Here is a 16,516-nt window from a genome sequence, read left to right as displayed (position 1 = left end):
CACACCATAATTCCAGCAATTTGGGGGGCTGAGGTGGGAGGATCACTTGAGGCCAGGAGTTTGCGGTTGCAGTGAGCTGTGATCTCACCTCTGAACTCTAGCCTGAGCAACAGAGGGGGATGTTATCTCTATAAAACAACTATCAATAAAATAAATAAATAAATTGCTCCCTAGATCTTACTATGGGACATCACTGTGCTTGGCGTTGTGAAGAATAATGAGAATAATTCATGACCCTAGACTTTTCATCTAGGATCATAATTCAGATATCCTGATTTCCAATCCAGTGCTTGTTCTAGCAAAGCCTCTTTTATGACATAATTACCTTATCACAATCCCATATGTACTAAAGATAAAATATTGCATGAAAAAGTTGATCGGCTACAGAACCTCCATGGACTGCCCTTAGACCTGGTCAACCCAGCCACTGACTTGGGCTCTATGTTTTACAGGGCCCCTCTCTGGCGCTCCTCTGGCTGCATCCCTCTTTGGCCTAAAAGGTAGCCACCCAGAGCTCCCTCCTTCTAGAGCAGGTACTTGGAACCTCGAAATTTCCTGCCCCAAAAGTTGGGAGCCTGCCCCCAGGGCTTGTCCTCCTGGGGACTGACCCCTGTCAGTGTGTCCTCATAGGCCTGAGGAGTGGCTGTCTGGAGAAGCGTTCAGTGAAGTTAGGGAGAGGCAGCTGGCATGTCTACATACACGTGTGGGTCCTTGTGGTGCAGGACAGGGCCTGGACTGGGAAACTGAGGGCACCTATTTTTTTTTTCTTGTCCTGGTCCTTCTAAATATCAGGGGCCATCAAGGACCAGTTCTGATGAAGTGAACATTGGCTCTTTGAAACTTTTCTGGCAATTTAGGTTTGAGCATGTGTCAAAGTTCCGTTACATTTTTGCTGCCAGGGCAGTCCAATCTGAGCTTCACTCTTGGTAGGACATTTTGCAGGAAGAGAGAATAGGTCGTTGTTTCCGGTTAAAGTTAGTATATTCTTTTTTGTTGTTGTTATTTTTATTTTTTACTCCTCTGCAATGTGATATCTTCATTTTGCTGCATGCAGTAACAGGTCATTTATTGGGGGCAAATATTACCAAGCACTAATATAAACTCACTGTGAATTAACTCATTTCAACAATACTTTGAGGTAGATAATATTATTACCATTATTATATCATCATCCACATTTTACCCATGAGGAAACTGAGGCACAGAAGTAGTTTGTACGAGGCCTCAGAACTAAGTGCTAAAGCCAAGATTCTAACCACAATGCAATGCTGCTTCTACAGGGTGTCCCAAAAGTCACCATACATAAGGAAAATGGGAAGCCGTAGCTAGATGTACCTTTATTTACAAAATATTCCTTACCAAATTTCCTTTGTATGCAGACTCTGGGGACACTCTATATTCAGTCTCTACTGCTTTTCTGCCTCAACTCTACGTATCCTTCAAGGCAGGCTCAAGCCCTTGCTCCTAGTACAGACCTAACTGAGAAGCTCTGTCTGATTTTCTGAACTCCTGGAGTTTCCTTTGCCTTCATATCTTCCTGGATATTTACTGTTAGGGACTGTCCGGAAATCTTTCCATATTTATATATATTAGCTCTACCATCCAAAAGTGAAAGATGACTAGACTCTTGACAGATAATTGGGTGGGCAGGGGACTGGTTTCCCATAACAAGTATGGAAGACTCTATGGTGTGCTGCCCAGATCCCCCATGAAAAAAGGACTTGTGGCTGGGTGCAATGGCTCACACCTATAGGATGGCTTGAGCGCAGGAGTTCAAGGCTGAAGTGAGCTGTGATCACACCATTGCACTCCAGGCTGGGTGACATTGTTGCTCCAGCCACTAGGAGTGCTGTCAGCAGCTGCCTTCAGTGGCCAGCCCCTTCAGGGATTGTGTCAGCTGCAGAGAGCTGCCCTGCCCATGGCCATGCCAGCCACACCCCACCCCTGCCACCAAAGGCGGCACTTATTCAATGACTGAGGGACGTTGAGAGTGTAAAGTCCTGGCCATGTTGACCAGTGGAATGCTGGAGCCAGCATCTACTGATTCTTGAAGCTTGGCTGTGTGTCTCTCCAATTTTGTGTTCTGTGATGATACATCCAGAGTTTGAAATTAGGAATGGTAGGACTTAAATACACTGTGGGAATTGGCAGACACAGTGCTTTTGCTTTTTCAGAAAGTCAGTTTATGAGCACATTACTGTTTTCGACCCCAATTAGGGATATTCTGAAGCCTCTCAAAGTCTACTGTACCTCAGAGGTCTGCCTGGGGTTGGCCCAGGCTGTTGTTGGACCTCACAGTTATATTTCTCTTTTGGCTCAATTCAACTCCCCCCATCCCTTGCACATGTGTTGATCCCTGAATACTGAACTCTCTCAAAGTCTCCTTTTCAAGGAACCAATCTGCAACAAAAACTCTTAATGCTGTTAAATTTGGCAGATTACTTAGGCATTTTATTAGGGATGTTAGATTTTACCCAGAAGGAGGTTGCGAATATATCATACAAAACAGTTCTATCCTACCTCAAGATTGAGACAATTTTTCTTTACAAGATCTTGACTTTCTGGACCATTCTCTCAACTGGCAAGCTCTTAATATGGGGATCCCAGCTGGTACTGACCTTATACAAGCTACTGTGAGCCCATGAAACCCCTACCTAAAGGACAGTGAATTCCTATAGTACATGTTTGTTGAATGACCATTTTCAAATTACAAACCTTAAGCTATAAATAGCACCTAAAATTTTCTGATTAAGTTTAAAACACTTTTAGATGAGACTTTTGTTTTATTTCTTGGAAGACAGTATTACTTTATTAAATAATGGCCTGAACATTACTTTAATAAATGAAAGCTAAAAGGGGAAAAAATCTAATAAAGGAATTTAATGATGGAATTTCTTTATATGTCATTTGGTATTTCATTTTGTTTTAACAAGCATTTATTGAGATAATTTACTAGGTACCATGATAAGTGTTATGGAAAATGCAAAGACGAATCAGATAAGGTCCTTGTTCTTCAGGGGATGCAGAGGGGGATAAAAGGGGAACCTTTGTATTTGTCAATTAACCTCAAAAAGCTGGAAAAAAATAATTTCATATCCTTTCAGCCTTGTGACTCAACAGACAAGGCCCCTTCCATAGCTTCAAATAGACCAGTTCCAGGGAAGGACTCTGATTGGCTAGGTCACATGTCCACCCTTGGATCAACCACTGTAGCCAAGAAACCAGGGTACCATGGGCAGTAGGACTGGCCTCGCATTGATCACATGCTCATCTTGTATCTTACAGGTAGGGGCAGTTTCCCAAAGGAGGTCGGAATGTTGAGTAGAGAAAAACAAACAGATGTCCCCCACATGTGGGAAGGAGTAAACAAGGTAGATAGTCTCAAATGTCAGGCTATGGATTCTGAACTCCTTCTGACAATATTAGGCCATTAAAGTTTTGGAGTAAAAAAGGGACTGCGGATAATAGTTGGACTAGATCATCTTCCATTAATAGGTTTCTTTCCACTCTGTGTTAAAATTATGCAGAGAGGCTTTCCAGAATGTCAATGTATAAAGTTAAAAAGATGGTGATCCATGTCTGGGTGCAGTGTCATGCACCTGTAGTCCCAGCTACTCAGGAAGATGGGGTAGGAGGATTGCTTGAGCCCAGGAGTTTGAGATGAGCTTGGGCAACACAGTGAGATCCCATTTCAAAAAACAAACAAACAAACAAACAAAAAAAACAAACCTAATGTAAACTATGAATTTTGGGTGATAATGATATGTCAGTGAAGGTTCATCAATTATAATAAATGCACCAATAAATGAGGTAATAAGTGTGGTGCAGGGTGGGGGAGGTTATGTATGTGTTGGGGGGGATAGGGCATATATGGGAATTCTCTATACTTTCTGCTCAATTTTGCTGTGAACCTAAAACTGCTTTAAAAAATAGTCTATTTTGGCCAGGTATGGTGGCACATGCCTATAATCCCAGCACTTTGAGAGGCCGAGGTGGAAGGACTGCTTGAAGCCAGGAGTTTAAGACCAGCCTGGGCAACATAGTGAGACCTTCGACTCTACAAAAATAAAAAAATTAACAGCACTTGCCTGTAGTCCCAGCTACTCAGGAGGCTGAATCAGGAGAATGGCTTGAGCCCAGAAGTTTGAGGTTACAGTGAGCTGTGATTGGGTCACTGCATTCCAGCCTGGGCAACAGAGTGGACTCCATCTCTTAAAAAATAAGTCTATCAATCCCCCCCCAAAACACCATGGTGATGGGGTTGCTAATAGCAGATAGCCTTTTGAAAGGAGACATGAACTTAAATGTTTTACATTTAGAGAAACAAAATGTCCCCAGTTAACAAACAGAGGCCCACAAGCCAGCAATGCACAGCTGAGATTATTCTCATCCCTAAACCTTTCATCTTTTTCTGGGATCACCCCTTAATAGTGCTGAGGGTTTGTATTAGTGATAGTAAATTCAGTCATTCTGCAAACGTGGCTTTTTAATGCATTTTATGTGCCAGCCCTAGTGCTTAATGCATAGTGGAAGAGCAATGACAAAGCATGGGCCCTGCCTTCAGACTTCACAGACAGGTATAGTTTTCTTAAAGGATGGTCTGCAGATCACCTACATGGGAAAGCACTTCGAGGCACTTGTTAAAATTGCAGAATCTGGGACCCTATTGTAGGTAGACCTTGGAAATAAAAATCTGTGGGTATGTGACCCAGGAATCTGCACTTTTAACAAGCATTCAAGAACCTTGAAACTCAAAATGTGGCTTCCCCTGGAAGTTCATTAATGTTGCAGAGGCCTCGTCCCAGACCTACAGAATCAGAATCTGTGTGTTGACAGGATTCTCACCCATAGAAGTTTGATAAACACCATCCTAGGAGATTCTGTTACATGCTGAATTTTGAGAACCACTAATTGAACGGCAGACTGATGAGTGTGTAGATGAAGGCAGCACAGTGTGATGAGCGCATTTATAAAGGGGCACGTGAGTTTCTCCAGGAGTGCATAAAAGGAGCAGGTTTCCCTGTCAGGGAAGGTGTGATGTTACTTGTTTCTTACAGAGCAAGGCGAAGTTAGCCAGGTTAAATAAGAAGATGGGCTAGGGGAGAGGAATCTCATCAGAGGGAACCACATGTACAAAGTCCTGAAGCAAAAGAGAACACTGTTAAGTTTAGGTAAGAAAAAAAATTTACCTTAAATTGCAGGGTTTAAAAAAAAAGCTTATTTAAACTCTGAACATCAACCAAAGGAGATATTTTTTTTAACTCAATGATTAAAGATTTGTTTATCAATCTTTTGGGGGAATCAGATTTTTAGAATTCTGTGATGCTGCTTCCTCTGACCCCACTCACAATTTCTTTTTGTTTTCTTTTATTCATAAGTACATCGGGCAGTGTGCTAGGTGCCTATCATGTGGCGGTGAGTGAAACTGAAATAGTTCCTGCCCTCAGGGAGTTTATAGGTGAGAATGGAAAAGCCAATAAAACAGATAAATAAATGTGTAATTATAGATTGAGCCTGGCATGGTGGTGCGCACCTGTAGTCTCAGCTACTCAGGAGGATCTCTGGGGCCCAGGAGTTCAATTTCAGCCTTTGCAACATATCGAGACTCCCGTCTCTTCAACAAAATAAAAATAAATGGAGAAAATGGCTACGAAGTGTGCTCTGATGGAGAATAAGACTGGTAATTGCAAGGAGGGTCTCTCCAACCATATTAGCATATCCCTGCAAAGCTGCCCAAGTCACTGCGGGGAGGGCTGTGGGTGGCCCCACTAAGGAGGGCCCGCCGTCACCCAGGTGTACAGACACAGACACACACACTTTTTGTATTTTGCTAGGAAGCTACAGTGAGGTTGAAGACCTTACCTCAAAACCACCCCCTTTCAACCTGCTGTATGCAACAGGAAAGGGCAGCGAAAACTGATTTTCACAGCAGCCCCAAACCTGAAATAAGAGGCAATCGCCAGGTTCTAATAGCACTACTTTTGGAAAGAACTTCTCTAAGTAATTCTCTTAGACCGGAAAGCTGCTAAAACCCGGCCCGGCCCTGATACGTTCCCACTGAAAATTTCCAATTGCAAATATCCATTGTGGCGCTGGGAGGAGCGGTGAGGAGACTCCGTGGCACACGCCATAGCTTTCACAGTGGGTGAGATAAGACCTGCCTGTAAGAAAGCACAGAGATAAGGAGGCCTGGTGGGCGCGGTCAGGCCCTGCCAGGCAGCTCAGTCCCTCGTGCAGGAAAGACGTGTCCTCCCTGTCTGGAACCTTGTGTGCGGGCTCTGACTGCCCGGGCTGCCAGGGGGAAGCATTTAAGGGTGGTACCGTGAGAAGCCGCTTGTAAACAGAGCCCGGCCTGATGGTCAGCGGCTAGGCGGGCTGTCATCCGGCAGCGGGTGGTGGGCTGCCGAAGCCGGTCCCCAGCCAGGAGTGCACTGCAGGCCCCGCCGGTGAAGGGAGAGTAGCAGCCGGTGACCCGGTGAGCATCTGCCTGCTTCTATGCAGTCTGGCCGGTCGGGCGGGGGCGGGGAGGAGGGATGACAGCATTGTAAATATCCGAGAAGCTCCCAGGGGATAACGGTGATTTTGCTGTTTCTTCCACACTCTGGTTTTTATTTCATGCTGGAGACTGCACTACAGTGCAATGGATAATGGGTGAGGGGAGATTACGTTATCTGCTTATTTTTGTGAACCAGGTATGTAATAGGACAAGAGAGTAGTTGAAAAGGGTGAGCCTGTTCAGTGCGTTGCTCTTAGTACCCACTCCCGCCCCCGCCGGGAGGTTATAGAAACCAAACCCCAGCCTAGCTTTTAACTCACATCAAGCTGGAACTCCCAGAAAACAGAACGATTGTTCTTTCTGTTGACTCTGCCGATTTTTAATGTATAGTAAGTGACACCCCATGACTGATGACAAGTATGGGCTGGTGAAAGGATAATTAAACTTAAAAAATCAAGATAAGGAAATTTCAGATCCACCCCTTAAATGAAATAAATTAGTACTGATATATACAATTGGATGACTAATTGAGACTGGTCTAGATGTATAGCTTGCAAAACAAGACAAATTTGAATTTACCAGGTTAAACTGAGATTGAACCATGCTGTTGTAAACTTATTTGTAAGGTTATTTTCCTCCTTGGAAGGAGCTAGAGAAACACTTGGGTTTTTTCCTTTAAATTTTAATTTCACTAATCATAGTGAATTGTGATTTGTATTTATAAAGTATTCTATTATAAAGTACCACGTGTAAATTATAATTAGTGTACTTAAAATACAAGGCAGTTTTAATTTCATTAACTTTAGGAAAATGTCTTAACAAAAAACTGGACTATACATATAATCTCTAAAAGGTCAGTACATACAATGTACTTTTACAATATAATGGTTCATAGCAAAAACTATGAAGTCAGACTATCTCAGTTTGAATTCTGCTTGGTCATTTCCTAGTTGTGTAATCTTGGGTAGTTTACTTAGCCTTGCCATATTTCCTAATCTGTAGAATGGGATTAATAACAGTACTGACCTCATTAGGGTTTTCGTGATTTCATATTTTTAAAGTGCTTAGAACAGTGACATATAGTAATTGTTATATATGTGTTTGTAAATAAATACATAAAATAAAAATGTACCAATGTTGAAAGTAGAATGGTAATTACCAGGGGTTGGAGGGAAGGAAGAAATGGGGAGTTGTTAATAGGTATAGAGTTTCAGTTTTGCAAGATGAGAAGAGTTCTGGAGATTGGCTGTACAACAATGTGAATGTGCTTAACGATACTGAACTGTACACTTAACAATGGTAATATGGTAATTTTATGTTATGTATATTTTACCACAATCAAAAATAAAAAGTACCAGTGTTAGCAAACTTATGTATCCAAAATCTTTATTAGCACGCAGCAGCCCCATCCATGTTAGTTGTCTTTGCCATTGTGAAAATACAGCTTTTACCAGTCATTAGCAATATTATTTAGTAGATTCATGCAAGTGAGATTTAATCATAAAGAGCACAAACAAATGATAAGAAACAACACCTAAGACTGTGGCGGGCAGAATTCTAAATATGTCCCTCCACCAAGATTGTTCTTCCTAATCCCTGGAACCTGTGTGTGCAATAAAATATCACTACCTTGATTATGTTATGTTGTATAGCACAGTTGAATTTAAAATGGAGAGATTATTTGGGTGGGCCTAATCTAATCACAGGAGCCCGTAAAAATAGAAAACTTTCTCTAGCTGAGAAATCAGAGAGATTTGAGCATGAGAAGAATTCAACATGCTGTTGCTGCCTTGAAGATGGAAGAGAACCATTGAGAATGAATTCGGGCAGCCTCGATGAGTGCTGGAAGCCTAGAGTTGCTGATGGTTGCCGCTGGCTAACAACCAGCCTAGAAATGGAAACCTCAGATGTAAAGCCACAAGGAACTAGATTATGTCAAACTATCCCAGTGAGTATTTGGAACTGAATTCTTTTTTTTTTTTTTTGAGACAGAGTCTCGCTTTGTTGCCCAGGCTAGAGTGAGTGCCATGGCGTCAGCCTAGCTCACAGCAACCTCAAACTCCTGGCTCAAGCAATCCTGCTGCCTCAGCCTCCCAAGTAGCTGGGACTACAGGCATTCGCCACCATGCCCGGCTAATTTTTTGTATATATATTAGTTGGCCAATTAATTTCTTTCTATTTATAGTAGAGACGGGGTCTCACTCTTGCTCAGGCTGGTTTCGAACTCCTGACCTTGAGCAATCCGCCCGCCTCAGCCTCCCAGAGAGCTAGGATTACAGGCGTGAGCCACCAGGCCCGGCTGGAACTGAATTCTTTACCAGAGTTTCTAGATAAAAGTCCAGGCTGGCCAACACCTTGATTTCAGCCTTGTGAGAAAGAGCCTTAGCCAAGAACCCAGCCAAGTTCACCTAGGCTTCTGACCTTCAGAACTGTGCAATGATAAATGGATATTGTTTTAGGCTACTATGTTTGTGTAAATTTGTTATGCAGCAATAGAAAACAAATACAGACTCCAGCAGAAAAATGAACAAAAGAAACAGACAATACATAGAAAAGAAAATTCAATGGCTAATAGATAGATGAAAATGCATTCTCTTTCCATTAATCAAAGAATAAAAGTTGAAACAATAGCAGGTACCATTTTTTCAGCTCTCAAAAAAATTAGCATAGATTTTAAAAAATTCTAATTCTCCAAATCAGTTAGTGTTCAGTGGTGCAGCCACTCTCAAATGCTATGAGGGGCCTGCAATTAATTGTTATAACCTTTCTGAAAAGTGCATTGGATCAATGTATGAAACACCTCAATAATGCTCCTACCCTTTGACTCAGTAATTCCACTTACTAGGAATCTATCCAAATTAATTTATGAGAAAAAATTTAAAAGTTAATGTTCAAAGATGCTCAATATATCTTTCTTTAGAAAAGTCAAGTATTGGCAATAACTCAAATGCCCAACAATAGGAATCATCATTATAGTATCACCAAAAGATATGGTGTTATACAGACATTAGAAAGGATATTTATGAAGAATTCTAACAGTGTAGAAAGGTGCTACCAATTATTGACAAGTTGGGGAGAATATGACAGAAAACTGTATCTAGAGTGTATTCTTAATTAGAGAAAGTGCTGAAAGAGCCAAAATGGGTCAGTGCTTTTTTTTCATTGGAGGGTGAATTGGAGCTGTTTATTTTGTCTTATTCTTTTCTGTATTTTCAAAATGTTGAACAAGGAACATGTAGTACTTTTTTATAATCACAAAAGTCAATAAACATTATTTTAAAAAACTCTTAAGTCTCCACATTGTAGGGAATACAGTTATTCTAATACATTGCACAGTCAAATAATGAAAATAATAAAAACCCACAAATAACATAAATATGTGACAGAAAGTGATTTTTTTTTTTTAGAAAATATGAGATAGAAACCAAATATTATTAGAAAGAATGAAAATAAAGTTGGGAACTTATTTCTTGGTAGGCTAATCAGTGAAAGCTTTGTAGTGGAAGGATCACCCAATATTATACAGAAGTAATAGAAAAAGGTGTAAGATTGCATTTTCATTAAAAGATTTTGTTTTCTCATGGATGGATTTGGGATTTGGGCTATAGACCCAGGTTACTTATACTAGTAGAAAACAAAGAACTGTGAAGAATATGTAACCATTTGCAGGAAAAAAAACTCACAAAAAACAAAAACCAAACTAACAAAAAAACCCCTGCATGACTAGGAAAACCAAGCAGGATCTAGCCTAGTAACATCTGCATTAAAAAAACAGCCAAAGCTAATATTTATTGAATATTTATCAGATATTTGATATGTTCTGTTCCAGTTTAATCTTGCATATAGCCTTTGCGTAAGACTTGAAGTCAAGTCATTCATTTACATTTTTAAGAAGTAGTCAGGTAGATGGTTGCTAATTTAATTACTAATTCCAGAAGATCTGATTTTAATAAGAATTTAGAAAACATTACTTCGTTTGGGCAGATTTTTCAGGATTCTCCATCTCTAGACAGTTTCCAGGAGCACTGGGCTACTACTGCTTCTACTTTCATTTTCCCATTGGCTCTCTTTCCTACTTCCACTGCACCGTATCCTCCTAACACTCATAGAAAAGTACAGAAAGTATCTGTTACTTGTTGGCTGCTAGCCAAATGCAGATTTGCTTCTTGGGGAATGCTACTGCCTTAAAAGAAATGGTGTGGAAGTATATCTAGCAAGGAATTGCTTTTTTCTCTTTCCTTTTTCTTTTAGACTAGATTTGGTATTTGGTTCATAAGAAACTGAACTATATTCTAGTTTGGAGCTTCTGGTGTAAGCCAAATAATTCAGAGGACTTGGTGCTGGGTGTGATAAAAAATGACCACTAGCAATAAATTTCATACATTATGTTTACTCTGTTTCATTGGCTACTATGGATCATACCAGACATTGAAAAACTCACATAATTTACCTTCTAGTTGACAAGGTAATAGTTTTCTTTGGGCTATAGGTGTAATTAATCTCAATGACAGTGTGAGTTATGAACAAAAACCAAAGTCAAAATATAGAAGCCATTGCATTGAGATGTCAGGTATACTGTTTTCATTAACACTTTGTTTTTCATACACATTAATGTTAATTTGAATTATGTATTTCAAATTGGATTATCCAATTATATGCCATATTTATGAGTATAGTAGAGATTTATTCATCCAATTATCTTGATTAGTGTAACCAGTTTATAATTCAGTACCAACTAAAGCTGTCTTATTCTGTATTATCTAGTTTTTTTGTGTATATTTATCTAACTGGGAGATTGTTAAATATTCACTTCAACTTGTGGCATGTATATGTGATTATAAATGTTGTTTTTCAGTCACAGATCAGGAAATATGGATATAGGTTACATATAGAAATATGTATTATAGGTTAGAAAACATCAGAAATGTAACCAGCAGTTTTTATGTGCCAGGAAATTAACTAAATGATCTCCTCCCACATGTTGTTGATCCACTTTTATCAGCACTTTAACTTTTCCAGAACAACTTCTTTTCTGCCTTTAGGGATTCATTGATTCAGCAAGTAAGAATTGAGCACTTGTTTTGTCCTATGGCACCATACTTGGAGCCGGGAATGATACAACCTTGAAGAAGACAGGCACAGTCATTGGCTTGGGGAAGTTTATAGTCTAGTGGGGGAAATAGATAAGTAAACAGGCTATTTTAAAATAGTGTGAGAAGCGTTATAATGGAGGAAATCAGGGTACTGTGGGAGCATATAAGAGGGCCATTTGAAATGGACCTGGGAGGTCAGGGGAGACGTGATTACTCAGCAAAGACTTGAAAGCTGAATTACAACTAGTCAGTTTGTGTGCATATGGGGAGGAGTGGTTAGGGAAGGGACAGTGGTGATGAAGGGGATGAGGGTGATGATGTTGGAAAACAGTGTTCCAGGCAGAGGAAGCAGGATGGATGAGAAAGCATGCAAAAAATTCCAGTTTCTATAAATTCTCTATGTGGGGACATAGGGTGGGGTAAGGGGTGAAGAGGGAGATTCAAGAGATAAGCCCAGTAGGGTAAGTGGCCATGAGCTCTTTCAGATAATGTTAAGGAGTGTTAAACCACACACTGTTGGTGAAGTTCAGCTGGGGTAGAACCAGACTGCTTCTTGGGGGAGAATGAATGGATGATGCAAAATGGAATCAGAAACTATAAAAAATAAATTTCATCAAGAAATTTAGAAGAAAAAGAGAGAAGAGGAATGTATCCCAGCTGTAGGGGAACTTGAGAGGCAAAGGAGGGTTTTATTTATTTTTTTCTTCTTTGAGAAGAGATACTCTTTGAATTTTGATGCAACATTTATACCACTGAATCCCTCCATTTCAAGACCACCAGAAAAGCTGATTCATGACAACTCTTGTTGCCTTGACAATGCAAGAGGAACCCTTGAGTAGATTAAATCATCATCTCAGAGCTTCTTAAACTGATTGCTATCACCACTCTCTCCACCAATTTGTTGCTGTATAATGGAGATCAAAGAGAATGTGGTGACTTTCCTTGGTACCATTCAGATACCAGTGGGCATCCTGCACCCTGCTTTGGAGTTCATAAAGCACTACATTATGCTGTTTGATTTGCGCTCCAAAACAACCTTTGAAGGTGAGGCAGGTATCCTTATTTGCTCTACACCGCAGACAAAGTACAGTTAACCCTCTGCATTTGTGGGTTCCTCACCCATGAATTCAATCAACTTTGGATCAAAAATATTAGAAAAAAAAATCTACAAAGTTCTAAAAAGCAAAACTTGAATTTGCCACATGCCAAGTAATATATTGAATCCATAGAATGAAGTGATGTGTAGGCATTGTAATAGGTATTATGAGTAACCTTGAGATAATTTAAAGTATACAGGAAGATATGTGTGGGTTATATGCAAGTACTACAACATTTTATATAAGGGACTTAAGCAGCCATGGATTTTAGTATCTGAGGAAGTCCTGGAACCAATCCCCCATGGGTACTGAGGGATGACTGTAACTGAAATTTAGGTTCAAGTGACTTGTCCAGAATCACACTTCTGGTAGTGATGCATAGAAGGTTAAGACTCTGGTCTTCTAATTCCAGATCTTGTGGTTCAAAAGTGATTGCTGTTCACTGAAAAGTTAGATATGGTGTCTATATTTTCACTGTAGTGTAGTAATATTAAACCTGGGCATATCATCTTTTAGTTGACTTAAGAAACAAGACTGAAGATTGTGGTTGATTTCATTAGTTTGTTTGAACTGCACATACATTGATACTTGCCTGCCTCAGAAAACTCAAGTTGATTTTAAGAAGGAAGCAATTTATTTGTACATGCCTTAATCATTAAAATATGTTTGAATTATATATAGTAACATTGATTTTGAAAATATATTTTTAATTCCTTTGACAGAAACATTTGTTTGCATGTTCTTTTAAGCAAACATTTTTACAAGTGTTTCTATTTAGTGGGTAAATGAAAAATGATGTCTCAGGGAAACATTAGTAAAAGGTTTGGGCAATTAGGACTATGTAAATATTTGCAAAAGCACTTGTTTGTCCTAAACTAAGTCATAGTTATATTCTTGCAAACATTCCAAGTAATGTGTCCAAGGTCACTAAGAGAATTGAGGTTAGCAATTTAGTTAGAGAACAGCTTTTTACTGTTTGTTCAGGGACCTCTCATCTACCATCCCCTTGGAGAACTTACAATAACACAGATGTACTATGGAGGTGATTTTTTTGTAAATTGAGTATGAACAATTTCCCTGGGTGTAAAGATGGTATTTAGCAATTAATTCTCTGGGTCATGGGATTAACAAACAAAGATTTAAAAGTAAATAAACTTAAAGTTGCTGGTGTTTGACACTGAAATTCAAAGCATGTGTATAAAATTTTAGCCATATTATCCCAGGGTTATTAATTTGCTCTGAATTGTCATATGGGACTGTGTGCATTTTAGAGTCTTGTTTCCACTCACTGACCATATTACCTTAGACAAGTTACTTCATTTCTTTAAACCTCAATTTCCTTATCTGTAAAATATTAATAATAGCAGCTGTCTGATAGGGTTGTTGTGAGCATGTAACAACATAACGCAGTAAAGGGCTTAACATAAGTAGTAAGTGCTTTAGTCATTGCTCAATAAATATTAGCTGTAACTTTTCATCTTGGTCTGAGGAGTATAAGAACTATCTTTATTGTGTTTTTAAACATTTTATTAAATGTATCATTCTACCTTTCATATGTGTCCATCCACATCGAAGAGGCCCTCTGCAGGATGTGTTTAAAGAGTTTAAGTACAGCAGTAGTAATTCCTGATGGTGGGCAACTATTTGAGTCCCAACTCTCACATGTCGATCATCCTAATGTCAGATCAGAATAATCAAAGAAATAGGGATCAATCAGAGCTCCATAATTCAATCCAGAGTGTTCAACCATAGCAGAATTGTTTTGTAAAAATCCATTCCATACTAATGGGTGATAGTCCATAATAAAAGAAATTTAAACCCAGTTCTGAGTGATGAAAATATGGTTTCTACTATTCTAATCCTTCACACTTTTCCTTTTCCTGAGTCTTATATGATGGGCGGAGATTTTTCTAGTCTTCTTGTTGTACATAGTTAAATAACAAAGACTCATTCTGTTATTTTGCCTTATCTTGTGCTTATCTTTGAGGGTCAGAGACAGTGTTTAGTCTGCCTTTGCCAGCCTTGCTTGTTTCCTGTCTACATTGGTAAGAGGCTGATTGGTAGCGAAGGCCATTGTCACAAATTAAGTCCAAAAGGGACAGAGGGGTCCTGGAGGCAGCCTGTCACCACTGAGTATGTCTGTCCTTTCAAACAAGAGGTGAGTCACCTTTTGCTTAGATCTTATCATTGTTCTGGTACTCTTGGGATGCCATTTAACAAAGATGCAGGCTTACTTTTTAGCAGGTTCAAGTGCAGCAGAGAAAGAAAAAAAATCAGTTAATTACTTTTCTTGTATATTCACTCTGAATGCCCATGGAATTACTTTGTGACTATGTTCTAACCCATAAGCTGGTTGTTGTTTTGAAGGTTAAAGTTGTATTATCCCTTCTGCTAATCAGCTCCAATGACCTAAGGAGTTAAAGTCAACAGGGTGTGAGGCAATTATTCATTTCCCATGACATCCCAGCCACCCAGCAGAGGCCTTCTGTTAGACAGGAATGTTTCTGTGAGTCAGAAAGACTGGAGGAGCTTGTGAAGAGGGCCTTTGCCTTCTTGCCTTCCATATGTGCAGTTGTTAGTTCACACAGAGCTCACTCTGTGGTGGGACTTTTTTTTTTTTTTTTTTTTTTTTTTTTTTTTTTGAGACAGAGTCTCACTTTGTTGTCCAGGCTAGAGTGAGTGCCGTGGCGTCAGCCTAGCTCACAGCAACCTCAAACTCCTGGGCTCGAGCGATCCTTCTGCCTCAGCCTCCCGGGTAGCTGGGACTACAGGCATGCGCCACCATGCCCGGCTAATTTTATATATATATATCAGTTGGCCAATTAATTTCTTTCTATTTATAGTAGAGACGGGGTCTCGCTCTTGCTCAGGCTGGTTTTGAACTCCTGACCTTGAGCAATCCGCCCGCCTCGGCCTCCCAAGAGCTAGGATTACAGGCGTGAGCCACAGCGCCCGGCCTGTGGTGGGACTTTTGAAGCTGTTATTGCAGGCTGACAGCTTCATGCCAGAAACAGTGTCATATCTAAAGCAGGTATGATTGGTTTTGTTGTATGTTTGTTTGGTTTCTTTTTCTTTCTTTCTTTTTTTTTTTTTGAGACAGAGTCTCACTCTGTTGCCTGGGTTAGAGTGCCATGGCGTCACCCTAGCTCACAGCAACCTTACACTCCTGGGCTCAAGCTATTCTCTTGCCTCAACCTGCTGAGTAGCTGGGACTCTGTGACTATAGGTGCACACCACCACACCTGGCTAAGTTTATATTTTTAGTAGAGATGGGGTCTTGCTCTTGCTCAGGCTAGTCTTGAACTCCTGAACTCAAGCAATCCTCCCGCCTCAGGCCTCCCAGAGTGCTAGGATTACAGCTTTAGCCACCGCTCCTGGCCTGTCTTTGGTTTCTTTCAACTGAAACAATCTCTGTGTACATGTCATTGTCATTTAACTGTGTTCTGTTACTTAAGATTCTTTGTTGTACCTTGATTAGTAATAGCTCTTTATTTGTGTTCCTGAAACATCTTTTTTATACTTCTATTAAGGCATTTTTTATACTTGTTTTTTGTGTCTCTTTCCCCACTAGCTATTTAGCTCTTCAAGGCAGGAGTGTGTTCTGTGTCCTAGCATCTATCAGTGTTTGAGTAGTTGGTCCATGTAAATGCTTGTTGAGAATAAATGGTTGTGTGGTTAGGAATCAGGTAGCTTTTAATAGGAGTAGTCACTGTTTTAGATTTTACCAAAGAACTTTCACATACTTTGTCCACATTTGTGCTTCCCAACTCTCCGGGGGCAGGCATTGGCAGCATTTCCATTTTGCCGATAAGAAGGCCCAGAAGCCCTGA

At 40.0% G+C, this 16,516-nt stretch overlaps 1 protein-coding gene across 4 annotated transcripts in view; it reads left to right on the top strand.

Annotated features, from left to right (window-relative positions):
* The first annotated feature begins 6,232 nt into the window (after positions 1 to 6,232).
* Positions 6,233 to 16,516, top strand: part of PLEKHM3 (pleckstrin homology domain containing M3) — a 173,442-nt gene continuing 163,158 nt past the window's right edge. For 2 of the 4 annotated variants that reach the window (XM_076005875.1, XM_076005876.1), the window contains exon 1: positions 6,233 to 6,475. The gene's annotated coding sequence lies outside the window, so the exon portion shown is untranslated. The remainder of the gene's footprint in view (positions 6,476 to 16,516) is intronic. The other 2 variants (XM_012752116.3, XM_012752117.3) reach the window with 2 other exon arrangements.

Source organism: Microcebus murinus, chromosome 8 (assembly GCF_040939455.1).
Source record: "Microcebus murinus isolate Inina chromosome 8, M.murinus_Inina_mat1.0, whole genome shotgun sequence".
In the NCBI taxonomy this organism is placed as follows: Eukaryota; Metazoa; Chordata; class Mammalia; order Primates; family Cheirogaleidae; genus Microcebus; species Microcebus murinus.
The sequence above is the reverse complement of the archived record's forward strand: the minus strand, read 5'-3'. Positions and strand labels throughout refer to the sequence as shown.